The 24,025-nt window shown below is 38.7% G+C and overlaps 1 long non-coding RNA gene across 1 annotated transcript in view; it reads left to right on the forward strand.

The window, feature by feature from the left end:
• LOC131502336 (uncharacterized) overlaps positions 1 to 24,025 on the forward strand; it is a 64,937-nt gene that overhangs the window by 39,565 nt on the left and 1,347 nt on the right. The window contains exon 3 of the long non-coding RNA XR_009257013.1: positions 23,349 to 23,428. This is a non-coding gene — a long non-coding RNA (uncharacterized LOC131502336). The remainder of the gene's footprint in view (positions 1 to 23,348; positions 23,429 to 24,025) is intronic.

Consider the following 24,025-nt stretch of genomic DNA (forward strand, 5'->3'; position numbering starts at 1 on the left):
AAAAACTCAGCTATCATGCACATTTTTGCCTTTGCTCTTTTCCCCTTTTCCTTGTTGGGAAAATTGACGCAGTGCCTGGAGCTACAATAGCTATCTTAAACCCGGAGGGAAAATAAGACAAACAGCAAGACTGGCACAAAAGGAAGATTGGAGTCACGGCTGATCTCGAGCAACTAAACCAACCCTGGGTTGCCATCCACCAAACTCCTTGTAAGAGGAGAAGGAGAAAACCATTACTTGCAGCCAAACACCTCCAAGTGATATCTGTCTCTTTAACTCTGAGAGCCAAAGGGCCCTTGTCAGGGCTCACTTCTGCCATGTGATGTTTTCATCTTCTATCCCCCTGTAGAGAAAGCCCTGTTGAGTGTTTCCATGATGGTCTCAGTTACTTTGTCCCTCTTCTCATTCCTCTTCTTCCATAGGTAGTTCGGTTTTAACTGAAAGAGGTTGTGAGGCACCCATTTTCATCACACCGATGGAGTGTGATGGAGCTCCGATGGAGCTCACACCGAAGTTGAGAGGAAGCTAACCCCGACCTAATGTACAGACTTCTTATCTCTGGTGAAGCAGAAGAACAGTGATTCAAAGGAGAAGATACTACCTGCAGAAGAAGTTTCTGTTGGCCTGCTCAGTGTTTTAAGACACGTGATTCCATTGCCAGCAATTAAAAAGCAGAATATTTTTCATAATATCCGGGTTTCCAGCATCTCATGAAAAATCCAAAGAACTGACAGCACTGGGCCCTTGTGGCAACAGTTGACTAAAGTGGTAGCCTCCTTATTTAGAAGGGAGCATGTACTCTCCAGATCTCTTCAACATGACCCACTAGCTGCTGACTGCATTTGCCACAGCGGGTGGCAGGAAGATGTGCACATGGCTGCCATCACCAACAGTGGCTGTACAGATGGGCCAAAACTCACTGAACTATGTATTTTCAATGTGTACAGTTAAATTTTTTAAGTTTATTTACTTACTTTACGAGAGAGGGAGAGTGCGTGAGCACAAGCAGTGGAGGGGCGAGGAGAGAGAGGGAGATAGAGAGCAAGAGCGAGTGGGGGAGGGGCAGAGAGAGAGAGAGGGAGAGAGAGAATCCCAAGCAGGCTCCGCACTGTCAGTGCAGAGCCTCATGCGGGGCTCGAACTCACGAACTGAGAGATCGTGACCTGAGCTGAAAACAAGAGTTGGATGCTTAACTGACTGAGCCACCCAGATGCCCCATTCAGTTATACTTTAAAAAGTTGTTTTTGGAAAAGGAAGGAATGTTGAACAGAGTAGATGGCAAGCATGCCTATCGATCTAAGTAAACATTTTATGTATAGAATATTAATCAGGTCTAATTTATTGGAATATAAAAAGGACAAACATATTGGATCAAATGGCATGTAAGTTGTTATTGCGGTTGGCAGGGATGGGAAGAGGGTTGCTTGGTGTTAGAATGTACTAACATCCATGTTTTGTTTGGTAGAGAGACTGAAGTATTGTCATTTAAGATTTTATTTTTTTTAAGTGTCTCTACCCAACATGGGGCTTGAGCTCACAACCCCAATATCAAGAGCCAGCCAGGTGTCCCATAAAGTATTATTTTCAACTTTAAGCTATGTTAAGAAACAAAATTTTAATGATAACCACTTAGAGAATGTTATCTGATGTACAAATTACAAACTGTTACAGGAAAAGAGAATGGAATATGAAAAGAATAAAATACAAGAACTGTAATCAGGGGAGAGAGATAATTAGATAATTAGAAGGAGGTATAGAAAAAGAAGTTTGAGCAGAGATGAACCAGTAAGATGATAGAGATAAATCCAAATAAGTAAATGCCTCCAGGAAGGGCTGAAATAACAGATTATGAAAAAGTACACCAGGAGAAAAAAAGACATACCAGACAAAACAGTGGACAAAAAGAAAACTGGGATAACAATATTACTAAAAAATGAAAAAAAGATTAAAACAAAAAGCATTATTATTGATAGAAAGGGTAACCGCAGAATAAAGGTCAACTTGACTCAAAATATATAGCAATTCTGGGGTACGTGGGTGGCTCAGTGGGTTAAGCGCTTGAGTCTTGGTTTCAGCTCAGGTCATGCTCTCATGGTTCATGGGATCAAGCCTCCACATAGCATGGAGGCTGCTTGGGATTCTCTCTCCCCCTCTCTCTGCTCATTCCCTGCTAGTGCTGTCTCTCTCTCTCTGGCTCTCAAAATAAATAAATACATAATCTTTAAAAAATATATCAATTAAAAACTTGTTTTCATATCTAGATGGCTTTGAAAAGGCAGTAATGGAAGAATAGAAAAAGAAAAAAAAACATAGAAAACAAATAGCAAAATGGCAGACATAATGCCTTCCTTATCAATAATTACATTAAATGTAATCGACTAAGCATGCCCAACAAAAGGTAGAAAGCAGAACGGAGTAAAAAACACACAATTCAATGATATGCTGTCCACAAAACACACACACGCACACACACACACACACACACACACACATGCATGCACACTAAATCCAAAGGCACAAATAGGTCGAAAGGAAAAGGATAGGTCAATGACTTAAATGTAAGAACTAACATTATAAAACCCTTCAGTGAAGATCTAGAAAAAAATCTTTGTGACCTCTGGGTAGGCAATAGCTTCTCAGAGATGACACAAAAAGCACAACATCAAGAGAAAGAAGTTGCTAAAGTGGACTTCATCAAAATTAAGAACTTTTATGCTTCAAATGATACTATCTATCAATAAAGTGAAAGCAAACCCACAGAATGAGAGAAAATATTTGCAAATTACATATCTGGTAAGACTTGTATGCAGAATATATAAACAATTCTCACAACTCAGTATTAAAACCAAATAAATCCATGCCAGTCTTTTGGCTTCTGGTTCCCTGTGTAGGGAACTTGGAAGTTAGCACTCCGTCCTAACAACAGGTAAAAAGCTAACCAGATGGAAAAGTCAACTCTTCTTAGATCCAGAAGAGAGATAAGGACACAGGACAAATAGCCGCCCCCAAGATTGAAGAGACAAAAAGGCAAAATAAGGAATTGTGGCTTACTACAGCAGATCACGAGTGGAAACTACTGTGGGAACCAGTGCCAGGGTAGGAAAATCTGAACTGCAATGGACACATTGTTAGAAGCTCAGTAGACTAGTCTGATGATTCAAAACTCCAGGGGGTCCGAGTCATTGAGGGGGCCCCATGCTCTTGTGAGTTTTGCATCCAAGAGCTCAACCAAGTTCCCACAGTAAATATTGGACAAAAATTTCTATGTGTTTCTGGCAGGGGCAGAGGAAAAAAAAACATTTTGAAATATGCCAGACATTCTTTTTTTCTTAACAAGCCCTGCCCTCAGGGGAACTAGTTAACAAGAGCCTAACCTGCTGGCATATTATCAGAGCCTTGCTGATCTGGGTAAATGGAAATTCAGCTGCAGTCGCCCCTAGGGAACCTGTTCCACCTAGGTGGGGCAAGGTACTGAGGAGCACTTGTGGAGTTCACAGTCATGAGGACAGGCTCCCTAAAAGACTGAGAAGTAATCATAAGACTCAAGAATGCTTCCCTTCCCCTCTCTCCTCATCACAGTATTACTAAAAGCTTATTTACTACAGTTCTTTTTACCCAATACATCATACATGAATACAAAAAAAAAAAATTACAAGGCACACCAATAGGCAAAATAACACTATTCGTAGTGACAGAGCAAGCATCAGAACCAGAAAGGGCAACGATGTTGGAATTATCAGATGAGAAACTTATTCTTTTTTTGGGGAGAAGGGAGAGAGAATCTGAAGTAGGCTCTATGCCCAGTGCAGAGCCCGACGCGGGGCTCCGTCTCACCACCATGAGATCATGACCTGAGCCGAAATCAATAATTGGATGCTTAAGTGACTGAGCCACCCAGGCGCCCCCAGAAGAAGAATTTAAAATGACAGTGAATAATATGCTAAAGACTCTAATAGATAAGGTAGACAGCATGCAAGAACAGATGGGCAATGTAAACAAAGAGATGGAAATTCTAGGAAAGAACCAAAAGAAATGCTAGATATAAAAAAAATGATAAAAGAAATCAAGAATGCCTTTGATGGGCTTATAGAGGACATGGCTGAGGGAAGAATCTTTGAGCTTGAGGGTATCTCAGAGGAAACTTCTGAAATTGAAAATCAAAGACAGACAACAGACTTAAAAAAAAAACCCAACAGAATATCCAAGGACTGAAGGACAACTACAAAAGGTGTAACATGCAGAATGGCAATGCCAGAAGGCAAAGAGAGAAGGGAATGGAAGAAATATTTGAAACATAATGACTGCAGATTTCCCAAATTAATGTCAGACACCAAACTACAGATCAAGGAAGCTTACAAAACAATAAGCAGGATAGATGCCTAAAAAGAGACACCTGAGTGTGTTATTTTCAAACTCTAGAAAATCAAAGATAAAGAAAAAATCATGAAAGAAGTCAGAGGATAAAACCACTTCACTTATCAAAGACCAAAGATATGAATTTTATCTGACTTCTCAGAAACCCCGCAAGCAAGAAGAGGGGAATGCAACATTAAAAGTGTTGGGAGAAAAAAACCCACCAATCTAGATTCTGTGCCCTGTGAAATTATACTTCAAAAGTGAAGGAGAAATAAATACTTCTTTGGACAAACAAAAATTGAGGGAATCTGTTGCAGAGAACTACCTTGCAAGAAATGATAAAAATTTAGAGAAGGAAAATAATATGATCAGCATAAAATAATAGAGAGCCCCAAAACAGAATCATGTATAAATTGGATCTTGGTATCTGACAGAGGCACTGAAATCATTGGCTAAGGAAGATTTTGTTGTTTAATTAGTGAATTGGTTATCCATATGGAGAATGAAATAAAACCATTTTTTGGAACCCAACAGCTAAATAAAGTCCATATGGATTAAGGGGTGAAATGTGAAACAAAGTAAAAAGTATAAAACAAAACTGTTTTTTATTTGAAATTCATAGGATTTTTTTTCAGAAAATGAGAAAAAATCAATGTGAAAATTATTAGAAATAATAATAAGAGTTTGCAAACATGGCTCACAATATGACCTAACATGTAAATCTTAACTGTATTTATATAGTCTAGCAACAAACAGAAAGCATAATTTTTTAGAAGATACCATTTATAATGGTCAAGAAGCTACTAAGATACTTAGAAATATGTATAATAAAAGATGTGCAAGATTTCCATGATGAAATTTCTGAACCTGAATTTAAAGATACTAAGGAAAATTTAAATCAGTGGAGATCTATTACATGTCTGTGAATTTCATGTTTATGTTGTCACACTTTCAGAAGACACTATAGGTGAATATCTTTATGATCTCAGGCTAGGTTAGACTCAAGACCAAAATAAACTACTAATCCTAAGAACAAAGTTTGATGAATTCAACTACACTAAAATGAAGACTTTTTGTTTATAAAAATATACCAATAAAGAAGGTGAAAAGACAAACCATAAAAAGGGAGAGGATATTTGCAACATGTTTAATAGATGAAGTTCTACAAATCAGGAAGAAAATCACACAAAAAAGGTAGTGGACAATATCAGGAAGGGAGAGGTGAGGAAGACAGAATTAGGCATTTCATATTAGCAGAATTTTTAAATTTGAAAATTCATTCTATCTCATTAGTAATCTGAAAAATGAAAAGCAAGACCTCAATAAGGTGCCATTTTACCACTGTTTGATTGGCAGTGATTAAACTGACAGTCCCAAGTATTGGAGAGGATGTGGGCCAATAGGAACGCTTGTACAGTCCGGCTGATGGTATAAGTTGGTACAATCTCATTGAAAAATAATTTGGCTTTATCACTGAAGGTGAGGAGTCACATCATCTGCTACCCAGAAATTCTATTCCTTAGTTTTTACCCTAGAGCAGCACATTGCGATAGAAATCTAGCATGATACACAAATGCAGGCCAAATATGTGATTTTTAATGTTCTTGAAGCTACCTTAAAAAGTAAAAAAAAAAAAAAAATGGGGTTCCTGGGTGGCTCACTTTGTTGAGCATCTGACTCTTGTTTTTTTGCTCAGGTCATGATCTCATGGTTGTGAGACCCAGCCCCATGTTGGGCTCCCTGCTGGGCATAAAGCCTACTTGGGATTCTTTCTCTCCCTGTCTGTCTGCCCCTCTCCTGCACACTCTGTCTCCCCAAAAGAGTAAAAAACAAACAGGTGATAGTAATTTAATAATATATTTAACTTACACAATGTAGCCAGTGCATTTCCATATGTAATCAATATTAAAAAAAATATCAGTGAGACATTTTACATCTTTTTTTGGTGGTAACTCTCTGAAATCCAGGGTATATTTTTTTGTTTGTTTGTTTGTTTGTTTGTTTGTTTGTTTTTTTTATTTTGGGGACAGAGAGAGACAGAGCATGAACGGGGGAGGGGCAGAGAGAGAGGGAGACACAGAATCGGAAACAGGCTCCAGGCTCCGAGCCATCAGCCCAGAGCCCGACGCGGGGCTCGAACTCACGGACCGTGAGATCGTGACCTGGCTGAAGTCAGACGCTTAACCGACTGCGCCACCCAGGCGCCCCTCCAGGGTATATTTTATACTTACAACATATTTCAATTCTTACCTATCCATTTCAGATGCACAGTAGCTAAGTGTAGTTAGTACCTACAATATTGGACGGTGCAGCACTAGACAAACTCTTGTACATGTATATCAGGAGATATGTACAGGAATGTTTATAGTAGCACTGACTGTAGTAACAAAAATGAGAAATAATCTATATTGCCATCAATAGCAGTATGTATAATAAAAAGTCATATAATGGAATACTATATAGCAGTAAAAATGAATGATCTATACCTATACAACAACATGGATGAATATATAGTATGACTACATTTTTATAAAGCTCCATGTAAGCAAAACATAGCAAAATAACCTATGGGGAGGCACACATATGTGATTAAACTATTTTTTAAAAGCAAGAAAAACAGATTTAGAGAACAATGATGACTGCCTAATTTTGAATCTCCTCCACGCTGTCCTCTCAAAAACCCATAAAATCCACAACGAGAACATATAAAAACATACATAACCCATGCGTTCAGCGTATCTAGGAGACAGAGAACACTGTAACCTTAAAATTACCCTTAAGGAGAAAAAAATAATTCCAACAGAGTTCTCTCTGCCCATTTGCTGCCGCAAGCCTGTGGGTACAGAAAACGGGAAGGTTTAAGAAGCTCCTTGCAAAAGAGTTGATGTGACCAGAAGAGTTAGATGAGGCACAGATAAAATCAGCCCTGAATGTGAACATTCAATATTAAATGACAAAATGTTGAGCACAGGTAGGGACCTGGCAGTTCCAAGAAGTGGCTCACAAGAGTGGGGGACCAGCAGGGGCAGCCTCCTACCCTTCTGTGGGAGATTCAGAGGGAGACAGAGAGGTGTCAGTACCTCGTAGAGGTGAAGCTGTGTGGGGAGAGAGGACGGTAAGAAGGGAAATTAAGGACGCTGCAGTAAAGAAAGGAAAACAAGACACCAACCCCTTCGTCTCTCCCTTGCACCAATAACACCACATGGAAAAGAATCTTCACAGAAAAGGGTGGAACAGGCAGAAGAGCGCTCTCTAACTAGGAATCCTGTCCATGAAATTAACGGAAATTCAAAAAAGCAGATCACATGCGTGCAAAACTACTGCAAAACAAATCAGAAAATGAGAATCAAAGGATTTCTGGTGGTGAAAATTATCTCCCCCAAAAGCCACAAAGTTAAATAAAATTAAAAACAATACTCCAAACTGAATTTTATATATCCTTGAGAAAGCTTTGCAATATATGAAAAAAACACCTTGAATCAGATATACAAACCCAGAGAACATAGACAAAGAAAGAAAGAAAGAAAGAAAGAAAGAAAGAAAGAAAGAAAGAAAGAAAACCCAGTAAGATATAAGAGTTAGGTACTCAACTAGGTACTCAATGGAAAATCAATTTGAATAAAAATTGAGAGCATACAACAAAAACACCTTACGTAGACTAGAGGAAAAGTAGATTGGGTCAGGTAATTGGCACTTACTCTATGGTCTGAGTGTTGAGAAAGAGTTAAATAAATGAAAGATTAGCAGAGAAGAACACTGGGAATCATCACAAGCCCTTTTGGAGGGGGAAGCCCATGGGTGGGAATAGCTTCTGATGATAAGATAGGAAATGACAAGAGATGAGCCTGGGGAGGGTGGCAGAGGACAAACCATGAGAAGCTGTGCAGCCACATCACAGACTTTGGTTTTTATCTTAGGAGCAATATCAAGCCACTGAAGTATTATTTTAAAAATGAGTGATATGATCAGATTTGCTTTTTGAAAAGCAGACTCTGGCTACAGTTCAGAGTATGTACTATAGGGGAGCCAGAGGACATTCAGAAAGGCCAGATACTACTTCAGGTAAAGTAGGCTGGTGGCAGGTGACATGGAGAGAATTGGATGGATTTTAGTAATCTTTAGCGGTAAGTTAACTGGAATTTGTCATGTGTTCAGTGGGAGAGGATGAAGGACAGGGAAGAGTCAAGGACAACACTTAGCTTTTATTTCGGCTCTAGGAACTAGGTGGATGATAGTTAACACTGAAGGAAGATTAGATTTATAGAGGTGTTTAGTTAAAGGGTCTTTGGGATATCAAATTGGATATATCAAGTGGATCTTACAGGCAAGATCTAGACTAGAGATTTAACTTGGGAGTCACTGGTACTTAGATATATAGTTCAAGGTATGGATGTGGATTAGGTCACCTAGGGAGTGAGTGTGGAGGGTATTGGGGAAGAAATACTGGGACGGAACCTTAAGGGACTCCAACATTGAAGGCCTAGAAAGAAGTGCATGGACCTGCCAAGCAGACTGTGAAGCATGGAGCAGAGTGACAGAAGGAAAAGCAGCAGAATGCAGTATTAGGGAAGCCAACAGAGTGCTTTTTAAGGAAAAAAGTTTGATAGGGTCAAATGATGCTGAGCAATCAAGTAGGAGGAGACTGGTAGTGTCCGTTGGGGTTGGTGACACAGACGTCACCGATGACTTTCATAAGGGCTGTCTTGTTGGATTGGTGGAGGACCGGCTAGAGTGAGTTGAAGAATGAGGAAACGAATAGAATAAATTAAAAAAAATTTTTTTTAATTTTATTTGAGAAAGATGGGCGCGGGGCCACAGGGAGAGAAAGAAACCCAAGCAAGCTCCACGTCTAGTACAGAGTCCAATGTGGGGCTCAAACCCATGACCCTGGGATCATGATCTGAGCTGAAATCAAGAGTCGGATACTTAACCAACTGAGCCACCCAGGTGCCCATGAATAGTATAAATTTAGACAACTTTTTAGAGAAATTGATTTATGAATTGGAGGAGAGAGACAAGTGGGTATCTGGAGAGGGTTGTAGAGTGTAGGGAAGGATTTTTAAATTAGGAAGGGACTTGATGAGGCACAAATATTGATGTGGAAAGTCACAGCGAAAGAAACTGGCTTTATAGAAGATGGAATGGATTGTTGATGAAATAAATTTTCCTAGAAGGCAGGAACGGTGCGAATATAAAGACAGAAATAGGGATTGCCTCACATAGGAGCCGGGACGTATTCTCTATTGTTATATAAAGGAATGGGGAGTTGCAGATTTAAAAAAAAATCAAGTTTCAAGAAAACATATCCGGTGTTATCTTAGGATTACTCCATGAACAAAAGAAATGCGTGTCAACTTAAATATAGGATAAAATGCAGTGAATATACTCCAGACTGAAGTTGGGACCAGAATATCAAAATGGTGATTACCTGGACATTCTATATTATGAATGATTTTAACCAACATTGAGTAGGGACTTACTATATGCCTTTATTTTTACATATCTACATTTACCATATGTGTTATTTTTTAATAAAAATGCAGTGTTCTTAACACTTTCATGCATTATCACACTTAATTCTCACGAATAACCCATGAAGTCAGTATTCTTGTTTGCCCCAATTTAGAGGTGAAGAAACTGAGGTTTAAAAAACTTAAATACAATATTTTACTTTATTTTTTTAAGTTTATTTATTTATTTTTGAGAAAGAAAGAGAGCATGAATGGGGCAGGGGCAGAGAGAGGGAAAGAGAGCGTCCCAAAGTCAGCTGACAGCATGGAGCCCAATCCAGGCTCAATCCCACAGTCCGTGACACCATGACCTGAGCCGAAATCAAGTGTCAGACACTTAACCAACTGAGCCACTCAGGCACCCCCAAAAGCTAAGTGTTTTACCCAAGATCACAAAATTAAAATATGTTTGAGTCATGTTTCAAGCCCAGATCTATCTGATTTTAGAGATAAGCTTTTCACCAAAATGTTACACTGCATTTCTGTAAATTGTGTTTTTGTGCCTCTTTTTTTTTTTTTTTTTTTTTTTTTTTTTTTTTTGGCAAACACGTATTGTTAGGTCAAGGTCTGTCTGAACATGACACTTCTTTGATGGCCCCGCAACACTTTGTTTTAGGAGCTGTTTCTTCCTCACTGCCTTATATAGGTTGTTTGCACAAATGACACATTTCTCCCATGGACACAGAAAGGGGAACGGTAGCTAGACCAGGCCAATCTTGATACTAGATTTCCCTTAGACACAGTGATTTGTACAGAGAACATCTCATGAACCAAGACGAGCCAATTGGAATCCTTTCTTGAGATTTTCTAGGAATATTCTGGGTGAGAGGGAGAAAGGTCTATTTACCTTTTTAATTGGGGATGTAAAAAATATAGCCAGAGAACTGCCAGCAGTCATCTCTCCTGCCAAACTGAGACACTCAACGAAGAAATGAGCAGCATGCAGAGACACACAGGCTAAGACATGAAAAAAGAACCCAGATGTCATTGTTGAGCCCCTGGATCTGGCTCTGCCAGATCTGCCCTTGGACTTTCCAGTTACGTGAGCCAATACATCTCTTTGCTGCTTAAACCATTTTGACATTGGTTTCTGTTGCCTTTATCTGAAAGAGTCCTGATTAAATCAAAATTGGAAACAGAACTGGCATGTAGAAAGTGACAGACCAACAATATGAAATTTGCTGCATTGAAATAGGAAGGTGGGCAGGAGGATCCGTTCATCTCCAACTGGGAAAATGGTAATCTTTATTATAAATTTGCAAACCATCTGGTTAAGCTGGTTTTATTGCATCTTGTAGATCAGTCCATGTAACTATTGGTCTGAATCTTGGAAAACATCAAGATGCTGAAGTGGTTGCTACTTTTTGTAGCTTTCAGTAAGTTTCTGCGTGGATAGGAGCTTTGATCCACACTGGCCCACATGTAAGTGGAAAGGAAAGTGCACAAAATTTTCTTAAATGATGACATATCTTCCTGATGCCAAAAATTTTAGATGGTTGAGAGTCACGGTAAATGTTTAAATCTATTTCCTATGTTAAAGTTAGGGAGAGAGAAAAAAAAAATACGGAGTCTGGAAATACTGGTAAACCAGACTGGGACCAGGTGGGCCTGAGAATTGAGAAATACTTGATTCCTTAGCTCCATCCCCAACACTGGCCTATATTCCCTCCCTGAAACAATTTAATAATTACCTGTATTGCAAAGAACCATTCATTGGAATACACTAGGAGCAAGGAATAAATTATTCCTATCTCTACTCCAGCCCATTTGTCAGAGATGGAGACTCTTGTTTCAAAAAGACAGAAATCTTCTTTTTAATGTTTATTTATTTTTGAGAGAGAGAGAAATATTGAGAGAGAGTGCAGGAATGAAGGAGGGCAGAGAGAGAGGCAGACAGGATCTGATGCAGGCTCTGAGCTGTCAGCACAGAGTCCGACGTGGGGCTCAAACCCACAAACTGGGAGATCATGACCTGAGCCGAAGTCAGATGCTTAACTGACTGAGCCACCCAGGGGCCCTGAGACAGAAATCTTTAAATGAGAGTTGGTCCACATTTAAGGACTAAGATTCAGTATTATCTTTAGTTTTGGTTACTAGCCAGTTGATTCAAATTACACATTCACCAGCAGCAGTCTAAAGACATACATACATACATACATATATAAATGTTATGTTATTATATTCACGTATATTTAGAATTATTATACCTTCCTATTGAGTTGAGACTTTTAGAATAATGAAATGTTACTTCTTACCTTGCATAATAATTCTTTCCCTAAAGTATATTTTGTCTGACGTTAAAACAATCACGCTTCAGGATGACTGGTGGCTCAGTTAAGCATCTGACTTCCGCTCAGGTCATGTTCTCATGGTTTGTGGGTTTGAGTGTCCCCTCAGGCTCTGTGCTGACAGCTCAGAGACTAGAGCCTGCTTTGGAGACTGTGTGCCCCCCTCTCTCTCTGCCTCTCCCCTGATGGCATTCTGCCTCTCTCAAAAGTAAATAAACATTAAAAGAAAAACCAAAAAAAACAAACAAAAAAAAAACAAAAACCTAAAAAAACCCAGTCACACTTCTTTTGGTTAGTGTTTGCATGGTATATCTTGTTCTTTAATTTTGCTTTCAATCTATTTCTGTCTTTACATTTAAAGTGTGTTTCTTGTTTCTTGTAAATATACATAGCTGCCGGGGGGGGGGGTGTCTAAAAAATCCAGTCTGATGACTTAGTTTATTTGGATTAGAGTGTTTAGTGTATTTCTATTTAATATAATTCCTGATATAGTTGACCTTAAGCCTACCGTCTTGCTACTTGCACTCTTTAGGTCTCCTCTATCTGTTTCTTGGTTCTTCCCTTTTCTTCCTTGTTTTAATGAAGTGTTTTTTAGTTGTTCTATTTTATCTCTTCCATTAGCCTTTTTGCTATGCCTTTCTGAATTATTCTTTCAGAAGTCACCCTAAAAATTCCAAAATGCATCTGTAGCTTATTACAGTCTACCCTAAATTAGTACTTTTACCCGTTCTCATACCGTGTGCTCTCATACCACAGAGCAATGAAAGAAACTTCTAGCAGTTCAGGTCTATTTATCCCTCCCATCCTTTTAGTTATTATGTAGTATATTTAACCCCAACAAAATACTATTATTGTTTTTTAAATACTCAATCATCTTTTATAAATACCAAAATATTGACCCTTTCTAGTCCTGTTCATTCTTTCTTTCACTTTTACATTTGTAGCTGCAATAATTTCCTTTCAGCTTTTGAGAACTTTTTTTCGTAATTTTTTTTACTGTTTGCTGTAAAAAAATTCTTTCAGCTTTTCTTTTGTCTAGAACTCTCGGTTGTTTCGTTCTTTTTGGTTCTTTGATTATTTTTTTAGTTGCTTTTTAAAAATTTTAATTCCAGTATAAATAACATAGTGTTATATTAGTTTCAGGTGTACAATATAGTGACTCAACACTCAGTGCTCATCATGATAAGCGCACCCTTAATCCCCTTCACCTATTCATGCAACCCCCCCACCTCCCCTCTGATAACCATCCGTTTTTTCTCTAGAGTCAAGAGTCTGTTTCTTGGTTTGTCTCTTTTTCTCTTTGTTCATCTGTTTTGCTTTTTAGATTCCACACGTGGGTGAAATCGTATAGAGTTTGTCTTTCTCCGAATGACTTATTTCACTTAGCACTATACCCTCTACATCCATCCATGTTGTTGCAAATGGCAAGATTGCATTCTTTCTTATGGATGAGTAACATTCCATTAGAGATATATCCCACCTCTTCTCTATCCATTTACCTATGGATGGACGCTTGGGTCCATAATTTGACTATTGTAAATAATGCTGCAATAAAGATAGGGGTGCATATATTTTTTTCAAATTAGTATTTTTTTATTCTTAGGGTAAATACCCAGTAGTGGAATTACTGGATCATAGGGTAGTTCTATTTTTAACTTTTTGAGGAAACCCCATACAGTTCTCCACAGTGGCTGCACCAGTTTGCATTCTTACTAACAGTGCACAAGGGTTTCCCTTTTCTCCACATCCTCACCAACACTTGTTGTTTCTTGTGTTTTTCATTTTAGCTATGCTGACAGGTGTGAGATGATATCTCAGTGGAGTTTTGATTTGCATTTCCCTGATGATGAGCAATGTTCAGCATGTTTTCATGTGTATTTTGGCCCTCTGAATGTCTTCTTTGGAGAAATGTGTGCTCATGTTTTCTATCCATTGTTTAATTGGATTATTGGGTGTCTTTGGTGTTGAGTTATATAAGTTCTTTATATATTTTAGATAATAATCCTTTATCAGAGAGGTCATTTACAAATATCTTCTCCCATTCAGTAGGTTGTCTTTTAGTTTTGTTGATTATTTCCTTTGCTGTGTAGAAGCTTTTTATTTGGATGTAGTCCCAATAGTTTATTTTTGTTTTTGTGTCCTTTGCCTCAGGAGACACATCTAGAAAAATATTGCTATGGCCAATGTCAGAGAAATTACTGCCTGTGCTTTCTTCTAGGATTTTTTTGATTTCAGGTTTTACAATTTTTAGTTTATTTTTGGGTGTGGTGTAAGAAAGTGGTCCAGGTCCATTCTTTTGCATGTAGCTGTCCAATTTTCCCAACATCATTTGTTGAAGGGATTGTCTTTTTCCCATTGCATATTCTTGGAGGGTTTTTTTTTTTTTTTGGCACTTTAAAGATATCATTCATCGTTCTCTTCTTTCCATAGTTTCTGATGATAAGTTACCTATTTTCTTACGTTCTCCCAGGGATAATATATTCTTTTCCTCTAGGCACTTTAACTTTGGCTTGAGCAGCTTGACTACAATGTATGTAAGTGTGTGGGGTTTTTTCTCGTATTCATTCTACTTGAAGTTCACTGAGCTTCTAGAGTCAGTGAGTTAATGTCTTTCATCACATTTAGAATATTCACAGTCATTATTTCTTCAAATATTGCATCTGTTCCATTCTTCCTTTCCCCACCTTGTCAGGCTCCAGTTACATATATGTTGGACCTTTGATTGTATACTCCATCCCTCTTATGTGCTATTTTGATTTTGACATTCTTTTCTTCTTAAATTTCAGTTTAAACATTTTATTCACCTGTCAATAGTCTTGTCTTCTAGGTTACTATTTTCTGCTGTGTGAAGTCTGCATTCAAATGCATCCAATGAGTTCTTAATTTCAGATATTGTAAAGAGCCATCTAGAATGGCTCTTTAATTCTTTTTATAATTATCTGTTAAATACCCTATCTTTTCATTCACCTCATTTTATTATTGATACCTCAACCTCCATTACTCTTCCTCTTCTCTTGGTCTGGAAGATTCATATTCCTTTACAATAGTTCTTGTCATTCTAGTCTAGTCTTCAGATAATGCCTTCATTGATGCCCTTTTCCCTTGGTTTGTGACCAATCTTTCTCTGGTCTCTCTTTTATGACTCTAATCTTAGTTTCCCAGGAATATGACCATTAGACCCCAAATCCAAGTTTAATTACTGAAGCCTACTCTAATAGTTCAGTGGTCCCCAATTGGGAATAGCCCCTCCATTTTCCCACTTGACTCTATGCAAGGATGTGTGTGTGTGTGTGTGTGTGTGTGTGAGCGTGTGTATGCGTGCATGTGTAATGCCTAAACATATTTCCTGAGGGTTTAAATGGCATAGTTTTCACATAGTAAAAACAGTTAATGAATATGCAGATGTTTGATTATATGGGAAAAATCATGTCTATTAATTGGTAAATTTTGACACATACAGGTAAGGATTCTAGGCATTTCTAACCATTTATTTTCTAAATTGATTTTGCAATTAAGCTTAGAATTTCGAATTGTGTAACCTTAAATATTTTCACTTATTTTGAAACTAATACATTGTATAATCATTGTTTCTATGGATTTTATGCATTTATAAGTTTTTATCTACTTAGTCAAAAGCTTAGTGTTTGCATACCCATGTTTGTAGCAGTATTATTTACAATAGCTAAAGGTGGAAACAACCCAAATATATATTGAAAGAAGAGTAGATTTTTAAAATATGGCATATACACACAATGAAATACTATTCAGTTTTAAAAAGGAAGGAAATTATGACACTTGCTAAGACATAGATGAACCTTGAGGACCTTATGCTAGGTGAAATCAGCCAGGCACAAAAAGACAGATATTTTATGATTTTCCTTACATGAGATATCAAAAGTAGTCGAATTCATGGGGCACCTGGGTGGCTCAGTCAGTTAGGTGTCCGCCTTCAGCTCAGGTCATGATCCCATGGTTTGTGGGTTCAAGCCCTGCATCGGGCTCAGTGCTGACAGCTCAGAGCCTGGAGCCTGCTTTGGTTTCTGTGTCTCCCTCTCTCTCTGCCCCTCCCCTTCTCATGTTCTGTCTCTCTCTCTCTCTCTTTCAAAAATAAATAAACATTAAAAAAATAGAGTAGCCAAATTTGTAAAAAGAGAAAATAGAATGCTGGTTGCCAAGGGCTGAAAGGAGGGGCTAGGAAGAAGTTGGTTTTGAATGGGTACAGAGTTTCACTTTTGCAAGAAGAAAAAGTTCTCAAGAATGGTTGTAGAAAACAATGTAAATATACTTAGTGCTACTGAATTGTACACTTAATAATAATTAAAATGGTAAATATTATGTTATGTGGATTTTTTTACTACAATTACAACTAAAAAAAGAGTGTAATATTTTTAAAGCTGTGAAAAAGTGATAATTGTGACTATATAAGAAATACTGAAGAAGGATTAGAGGAGAAATCAAATAAACCGCAAGATGAAACTGAAACACTGATAATGAAAATGAAGAAAAGATTGAGGGAAAAGAAGAATTAAACATTAGAGTAAGAATAAAAATCTGAGTGACAATAAAAGAGAATTATTATGTATGAATAATTAATAAACAGTAATTTTAAGGGCACAAAGTGAATAGTATTTGTTCAACAGTGAGCCACGAAATACAAGATATGGGGGACAAAATTTAAATATCACACACACACACATACACACACAGAGACTAAATGTTGTTCCCTTGGAAAAGTGTCTGAGATATCTACTCTACTCCAAGAACTTACTACAGAGGATGTACCAGAAATAAAAAAATAAAAATAGAGTATGCACAAGAGTATATATTCTTGTGCAACAGCATTTACCTCAGTGGATACCAAGATTAAAACCAGTCTGTATTTAGTCACAGAAATATGTTCTCTCAAGCCTTCATCGAACTCATTAGATTTTTTATAAAGTATTTTCTTTTCTTTTCTTTTCTTTTTATTTTAGAGTGAGAGAGAGAGAGAGTGAGGGAGAGGGGCAGAGGGAGAGAGGGAGCATCTCAAGCGGGCTCCACAGTAACCTAGGAGCCTGATGTGGGTCTTGATCACATGACCCTGGGACCATGACTTGAGCTGAAATCAAGAGTTGGACACTCAATTGACTGAGCCACCCAGGTGCCCCTGGTTGGATGTTGAATCTACAAAAGCATAAAATGAAGCAAGACTAATACTTGTGTTTACAAACAAAAACAAATGAAACAAATATTTTATCACGACTATTAAGACCTACTGGATCGGCGTATGTTATGCTGGCTAAAGTTAAAATTTCAGGCCTTTACAAAGCTCTTAGTAGGCTGACTCAACGAGTTTGTTTTTTCTATCGAGGTGTGTGAATTTGTTATGTATTTGGGGTATTAATACCTCATTAGATATATGACTTGAAAATATTTTCTGCCATTCTATAGGTTGCTTTTTCATTTTGTCTAGACAAATACCGTATGATCTAACTTATACCTGCAATCTAAAAGAAACAACTCACAGGGACAGTAACTCACAGAACTCACAGAAACAATAACTAACCTTATTGTGGTGATCATTTCACAGCATATACATATATTAAGTTTTACACCTTAATCTTACATGATGTTATATGTCAAATATGTCTCGATAGATTTGGGAAATAAAAAAGGAAAATAAAAAAGAAGTGTAAAACCTTATTTCTGGCATGCAAACACAGACTAACCGGGAAGGGGGAAATGCATGCATTGAAAATAACCGTAAAGAAAGAGAGTCAAAAGAACTGATTTGTGTCATCCCAATGTTAAGTTGATGGACTTTGAGATAGGCAAAGACTGTTGATCAGAAAACCACAAAAGTGAGAGGAAGTAATCTAGCCTTGTCAAAAGAGAAGATGTTTTGGGGGCGCCTGGGTATGCTCAGGCAGTTAAGCATCCGACTCTTGATTTCACCTCAGGTCATGATCTCATGGTTTATGGATTCAAGCCCTGATTTGGGCTCTTCACTGACAGTGCGGAGCCTCCTGGGTATTCTCTCTCTGCTCCACCCCTGCTCGGACTCCCCCCCACCCCCTCCTCTCTCTCTCTTTCTCTCAGAATAAACAAATAAACTAAAAAAGAAGAGAAAAAAGGTGTTTGCATCAGTAGCTTTTTAGTTATGATAGAAACCCTATTCCAGATTGCTAAAATATTATATGGAAAAAATGTTTCATTTGCTCATGTAGTGAAAAAGTCTGGAGGTCAATCTGGTTTAGGGAACAATCGGGTACTGGGGCTCGGTGATATCATCAGGATCTTTCCGTGTTTTTCCCTCTGTCGTTGCCTGTGTCTCAGCTCTGCTTTTTCCTATGTTTGCAACATTATGAGGCAGATTCTTCCCACATGATGACAAAGATGGTAATCAGCAACCCCAGGCTTACATTCTCAGGCGTTAACAAGCCGAGCAGAAAGAGAGTGCCATTTCTTTCCTAATAATTCCAGCAAAGTCTCAATTTGACTCATATCGGTACAGTTTGTCTTAACCTGCCCATTTCTAAATCCACTGCTGTGCCCGTTTGGTCTGGTCTAGGTCATATATCCACCTCTGGAACTGGGTGAAGGATGGGGTAAGGGTATCCACTCTACTACAACTACATTAATGACTTAACAGGAGTTGTGATTTCCCAACGGGAAATCAAGAAGGAGAATAAGATGTTGGGCTTATTTATTGACTTATTGATTTATTGATTTTAATATAATTTATTGTCAAGTTACCTACAGTGTGCTCTTGGTTTCTTGGTTTTGGGGGTAGATTCCTGTGCTTCATCACTTACATACAACACCCAGTGGCCCCCTTCCTTGCCCCCCAATCAACCCTCAGTTTGTTCTCTGTGTTTAAGGGTCTCTTATGGTTTGCCTCCCCCTCTGTTTAAATAGCAGTTGTTCATTTCCAGTATCTACTGACAAAACAGAGCCCCAGATTTGAGTCACTTGCAAACTTGTTGGGAACAAAAGATCATTAGAGGGAACCATTTTCCTCCTCACGTCTTCCAACCTTGGTCCTTAAAAGTGGGACTTTGACCTCTTTATAAATACTGAATAGAGTTTGTGCTATTTTTTCTACCTCTCACTGTTTTTATCAAAGAGGAGAGGTGACTTCTATGTTTGGTGAGATCAGGAAGAAAGGTTGAGTATGTGGGGCTCAGACCTGCCTTCCCCCCCACCATGATGTTGCCATGTGGTAACTGCCTTGGGCCTAGGCTTCTTGGTTCTTTGTCTTGGTTCCGAGTTAGTCCAGTTTGACGTGGAGGAGGTGGAAGTGACAGGTATTAGAAGCCACTTGTGACCACAGATCCAGGCCACATTTTCCAAGCCTTATCAGCAATAGAGCTAATATTTTTGTCTTTGACTCCATATCTATTTTTCAAATATTTGTAAATGTAGCTGGGCAAATGAATATGCCTGATGCTTCCTGAGTTGGTGTGCAGGGGTAAGAAGTGCACCAAGTTAGGAATCAGATTACCTAGGTTCCAGAACTAGTAGGTAGGTCACTTCCGTACTCTGGGATTCAATTTTCTCATTTAGAAAACAAGTGAGTGGGCTCTGGAGAGCTCTGAGGATATTTCCAGATCTAACATGTCATGATTATCGTTGGGCAGTGAACTGAGCCTTGAAAGAAATACATGATTCAGATTTTGAAAGAGAAGGAACAGAAGAGTTACCGAGAAGCTCTCAGGGATGAAAGCATTTAAAAAACTTAGCATGGTAAATATGAAGAATAGAAAGAGGCAAGGCACTTTTCCAGCCCAGACATTTGCGGGCTGATTCACCTTGACAACCACTTAAGTTTATGCACATAAAAGGATATAGAGGATTTGACATAATGGCAGGTAGGAGGAGTTTCACTGACGCATGACTTGAGAAATCCTCTACTGATCTTATGAACTGGTCCACACTTAATAAAGATTCTAAGCAGGAAGATGAAAAAAATCACTAGATATAAATATTTAGATCTCTATAATTTATATCTTAAAGAACAACAAAGCAATGGGACCACGGACTAACCACTTATGATTACTTTTCTTGTCTGGACTCCTTGTCCAATGAACATAGTAGCTTTTTCTTTTTTTCTTTTTTTTTTGCTTGGCCTCCATTTTATAAGTTTAACATTGATTGTATCTGGCTTCTCTGAGCTTGTCCTATCTTTGATTCTGATTCCAGATCTAACATGTCATGATTACGATTGGGCAATGATAAGAAAGCATAATATTTTATGTTAAAATGTAAAATTAAATGTAGAACTCAAGTTCTGCACCTAATGGCTCTGAGGGACCCATCTGGGTGGATCACACTTATGCACCGGAAAAGCTATGAATGTGTTGATCGTGTCTCATCTTGTCCTCATATTTTCAGGCAAAAGCTCTGACTTCCTAACTTAAAGTCCTTCTGACTGGTACAAGTATATACTCAGAGACATCTTTTACATTTGTGTTTAGTGGTTTTATTATTGAGTTACTGAGGATAAGGAAATCTTACCTGTGGCCATAGTTAACATGTGAAGGAGTAAGAATGGCAAGAAGGCATTTGTTCACCACCGGAGCCTATTATCTGGCTCAGGGTTCTTTCTGAAAATTACAGCAGTTCACCAGCCTAAGGTACATGGAAAGGAGGGCCTGACCTATTATCTAGCCTGACCTGTGACACTAGAATACTTGCTAAGCTCCAGCCAGAGTTGCCACATCTTCATTCTTTAGCAATGACCCTGGCCTGTAGTCTTGGACAGTCTTAGTGACTACCACTCCCACAGCCCCTTAATGAAGAGATTGGCCCCAGGATTCTTTCTGCATAAAGTTACTAGAGCCTATGCCATATGCATTGAGAGAGACTAATGCTAGGAATATAGTTAACTCCAGCCAAGATAGGTTGAACCAGAGATGTGCACATTATCAAAGCCAACCGTTATCTAAGACTGTTTGGCTTGAAACACTGCCTTATAATCGCGCTCTATACTAAAAAGTACCGATGGCAAGGGCTAACATCCATAGAATGGACACGAAGAAGGTTATGTGTCCTTGTGGTGGATTATTGAGAGATCCAGCTCTTAGAGGCCCTATAGATATGGAGGATGTAGGGAAGAAGGAGCTATAACTGAGGTTCTGAATGAACCCTGATAATCCAAATCTAGGAATTACTTGGATTTAAAATACCTACATGGATAAGAAGATGATATGTTCCACTGAAAGACCATAGAGATAAGGTTGGGAGCAGTCTCTGGAGCCAAAATGCCTATGTTTGGATACTATTCCTGCCACTTAGTAGCTCTATGACCTTCTACCAGTGACATCAATTCTGTGCTTTAGTTTTTCCATCCAGAAAACAACAATAACAGCACCTACCAGATCAATTTTGAGTCTGAAATGAGCTAATACACATTGAACACTGAAAACAATGTCTGGCACATAGTAAGTGCTCAAAAATATAAGCTTTTAGTGTTATTTTATCCCGGTACGTAAGTGAGGCAGAGTAATTTGTTGAGATACTGTGTTTATTCTCCCTTTACTTTCCCTTTCTTGTATTCCAAAAAAGGAATGGAATATTTTCTTTCCTGGGGAGAGAGTGGGTTGCGTTGCAGGGTCCAGAGTCTGTCTTACCTGGAATCCTAAGCATATTGTAAGGATTATGCTCAAAGGAAGGGAAGGAAGTAGTTGACTTTAGAGTAGACAGAAGAAGGAGTGAGATTTCTCCAAGCTTTGGGAAGGACTGACAGTTGACTGTTGGGGAGTAGTAAGATCTGGGGCCACCTCCTGACAGAACCCCTGGAGGTACTGTATCTTTGGTCAACTTTAGGAGCTCGATTCTAGGTGCTGTGGCTCTCCCCTAGGCGTGGGAGAAGCGCAACTGCTTGCTTTTACAACACCGTGCAGGCTTGCACGAGAAGGCATGACGGCCTGACGATTAGAGATTCTTTCCCTATTTGACACTTGCCACACAAAGCTCCTGAGTATCTGTGTGATCCTAAGGAGTGTAGAAAGCTCCAGAAAGTGATTGGAATTTAATTTTTTGCCAGTCTTGCAGCACAGAGATGCGCAGTTGAAATACATTTGGCTTAAAGGAAATGAAGAAATGTGATAGTTCTCCCATCCCCAAGTTTGTGGCGTACCACTCATACCAATTACACAATAAATCCTCATTACGAAAAGTAATTTGGTGGTTTTGTGAGGTCTTTTCTTTATAATGTTAGAAAGGCTAAATTATAGATAATTTTGTGCTAGTAAATAAGTTACAAGGAAAAGATCCTTAAAGGGAATGAATGAGAGGTCAGAGGGGTGGGATGAGTAGCAGTGAGGATTCACCCATGTGAAGTCGTTGTTTGTACTGGCGAAGTTAATAATTAAGATGTCCTTCAGAGGTAAGGGAGGGCTTTGGAGCACATGGTATCTGTCACTTTAGAGTGTATATTAGTTTCCTAGGGCTGCAGTGACAAAGCACCACAAACTGAGTAGTTTAAAACAAGAAATTTATTCTCTCACAGTTCTGGAGGCTCTAAGTCTAAAGTCAAGGCTTCAGTAGGGCCATGTTCCCTCTGAGACCCATACTGGAGAATTCTTTTGTCCCTCATCTAGCTTCTGGTGTTTGTTGGTAATCCTGGACATTCCTTGTCTTGTAGATATATCACTCCAATCTCTGCCTCCATCTTTACTGCCACGAAGCATCTTCACTGGAAGAAATCTCTTTTTCCTTTATGCTGGTATTGCATCTAATTCTTATCTTTCTTGTGGTATTTATCTTGCATCATAGTTGTTTATGATTGCATCTGTAGTAGGCAACTTTTCAGCTGTCTACCCAGACAACAAAATCTCTACGTGGGGAATAACAGTCCAAAATAGCAGGGGGGAGAGTTCTATATTCATAGTACCTAATCATTGCCCTTCTCCCTTCATAGCTGATTAATGATGCCTGGGCAACTGACCAAATGGAATCAGTAAGATTCTCTCCCCAGGAAATCTGAATTTGGGACTCAAGCATTCTGTGGAGTCCCATTGTTTTTGACTACACTGAGGATATGTTAATCCAAGAATTGTTAGGGCCAGCAGAAAGCTCAGAGGAACAAAGAAAGTTGTTCTGAACAAAGGAGAATAAAGAAGTGTAGAGGGGAATGGCTGTAGTGTTAGAAGAAATTATAGGGAAAAATCAGGATGTTGAAATTTAATACTTCTTGTTGCTTGCATCAAAGTTCTGCAAGAGGGGAATTAACTCAAACTAGAACTGAGGAGGTCTGCAAGGAAACATAACAAGAAATACAGCATTTCTAAGGTAAGTGCTTTCTGCTTATGGACTATAGTCTAAATTGACCAATTGTTCCATAATTTGGAGACTTACAGGAGAGAAAAACAAATGGCTTCTGTATCTCAAAACTGAAGCTGGTACAATCAGTGGCAAGGAATTGGCAGCCGTAGCTGAAGATACAACTGATGGTCTACGTCTTTCTCAAGTAGGTTCTCTTTAACAGTTCTCTGTCAGACCAAGGGCAAAACCCACTGACAGTGATCTAGTTATGAGTGACAGCTCACTAAGGTTATTTTAGGAATAGGGAAATGGGTAGAGTGCAGACATTGAGCACATAGAAAAGATAAAAGAAAACTTGGGGTGCCTGGGTAGCTCAGTCGGTTGAGCGTCTGACTTCGGCTCAGGTCACGATCTCGCGGTCCGTGAGTTCGAGCCCCGCGTCGGGCTCAGGGCTGACGGCTCAGAGCCTGGAGCCTGCTTCAGATTCTGTGTCTCCCTCTCGTTCTGACCCTCCCCCATTCATGCTCTGTCTCTCTCTGTCTCAAAAATAAATAAAACATTAAAAAAAAAAGAAAACTTAAAAATATATACAAAAGGAAACACAGTGGAGTATTAGAATGGAGC

This window comes from Neofelis nebulosa, chromosome X (assembly GCF_028018385.1).
Source record: "Neofelis nebulosa isolate mNeoNeb1 chromosome X, mNeoNeb1.pri, whole genome shotgun sequence".
In the NCBI taxonomy this organism is placed as follows: Eukaryota; Metazoa; Chordata; class Mammalia; order Carnivora; family Felidae; genus Neofelis; species Neofelis nebulosa.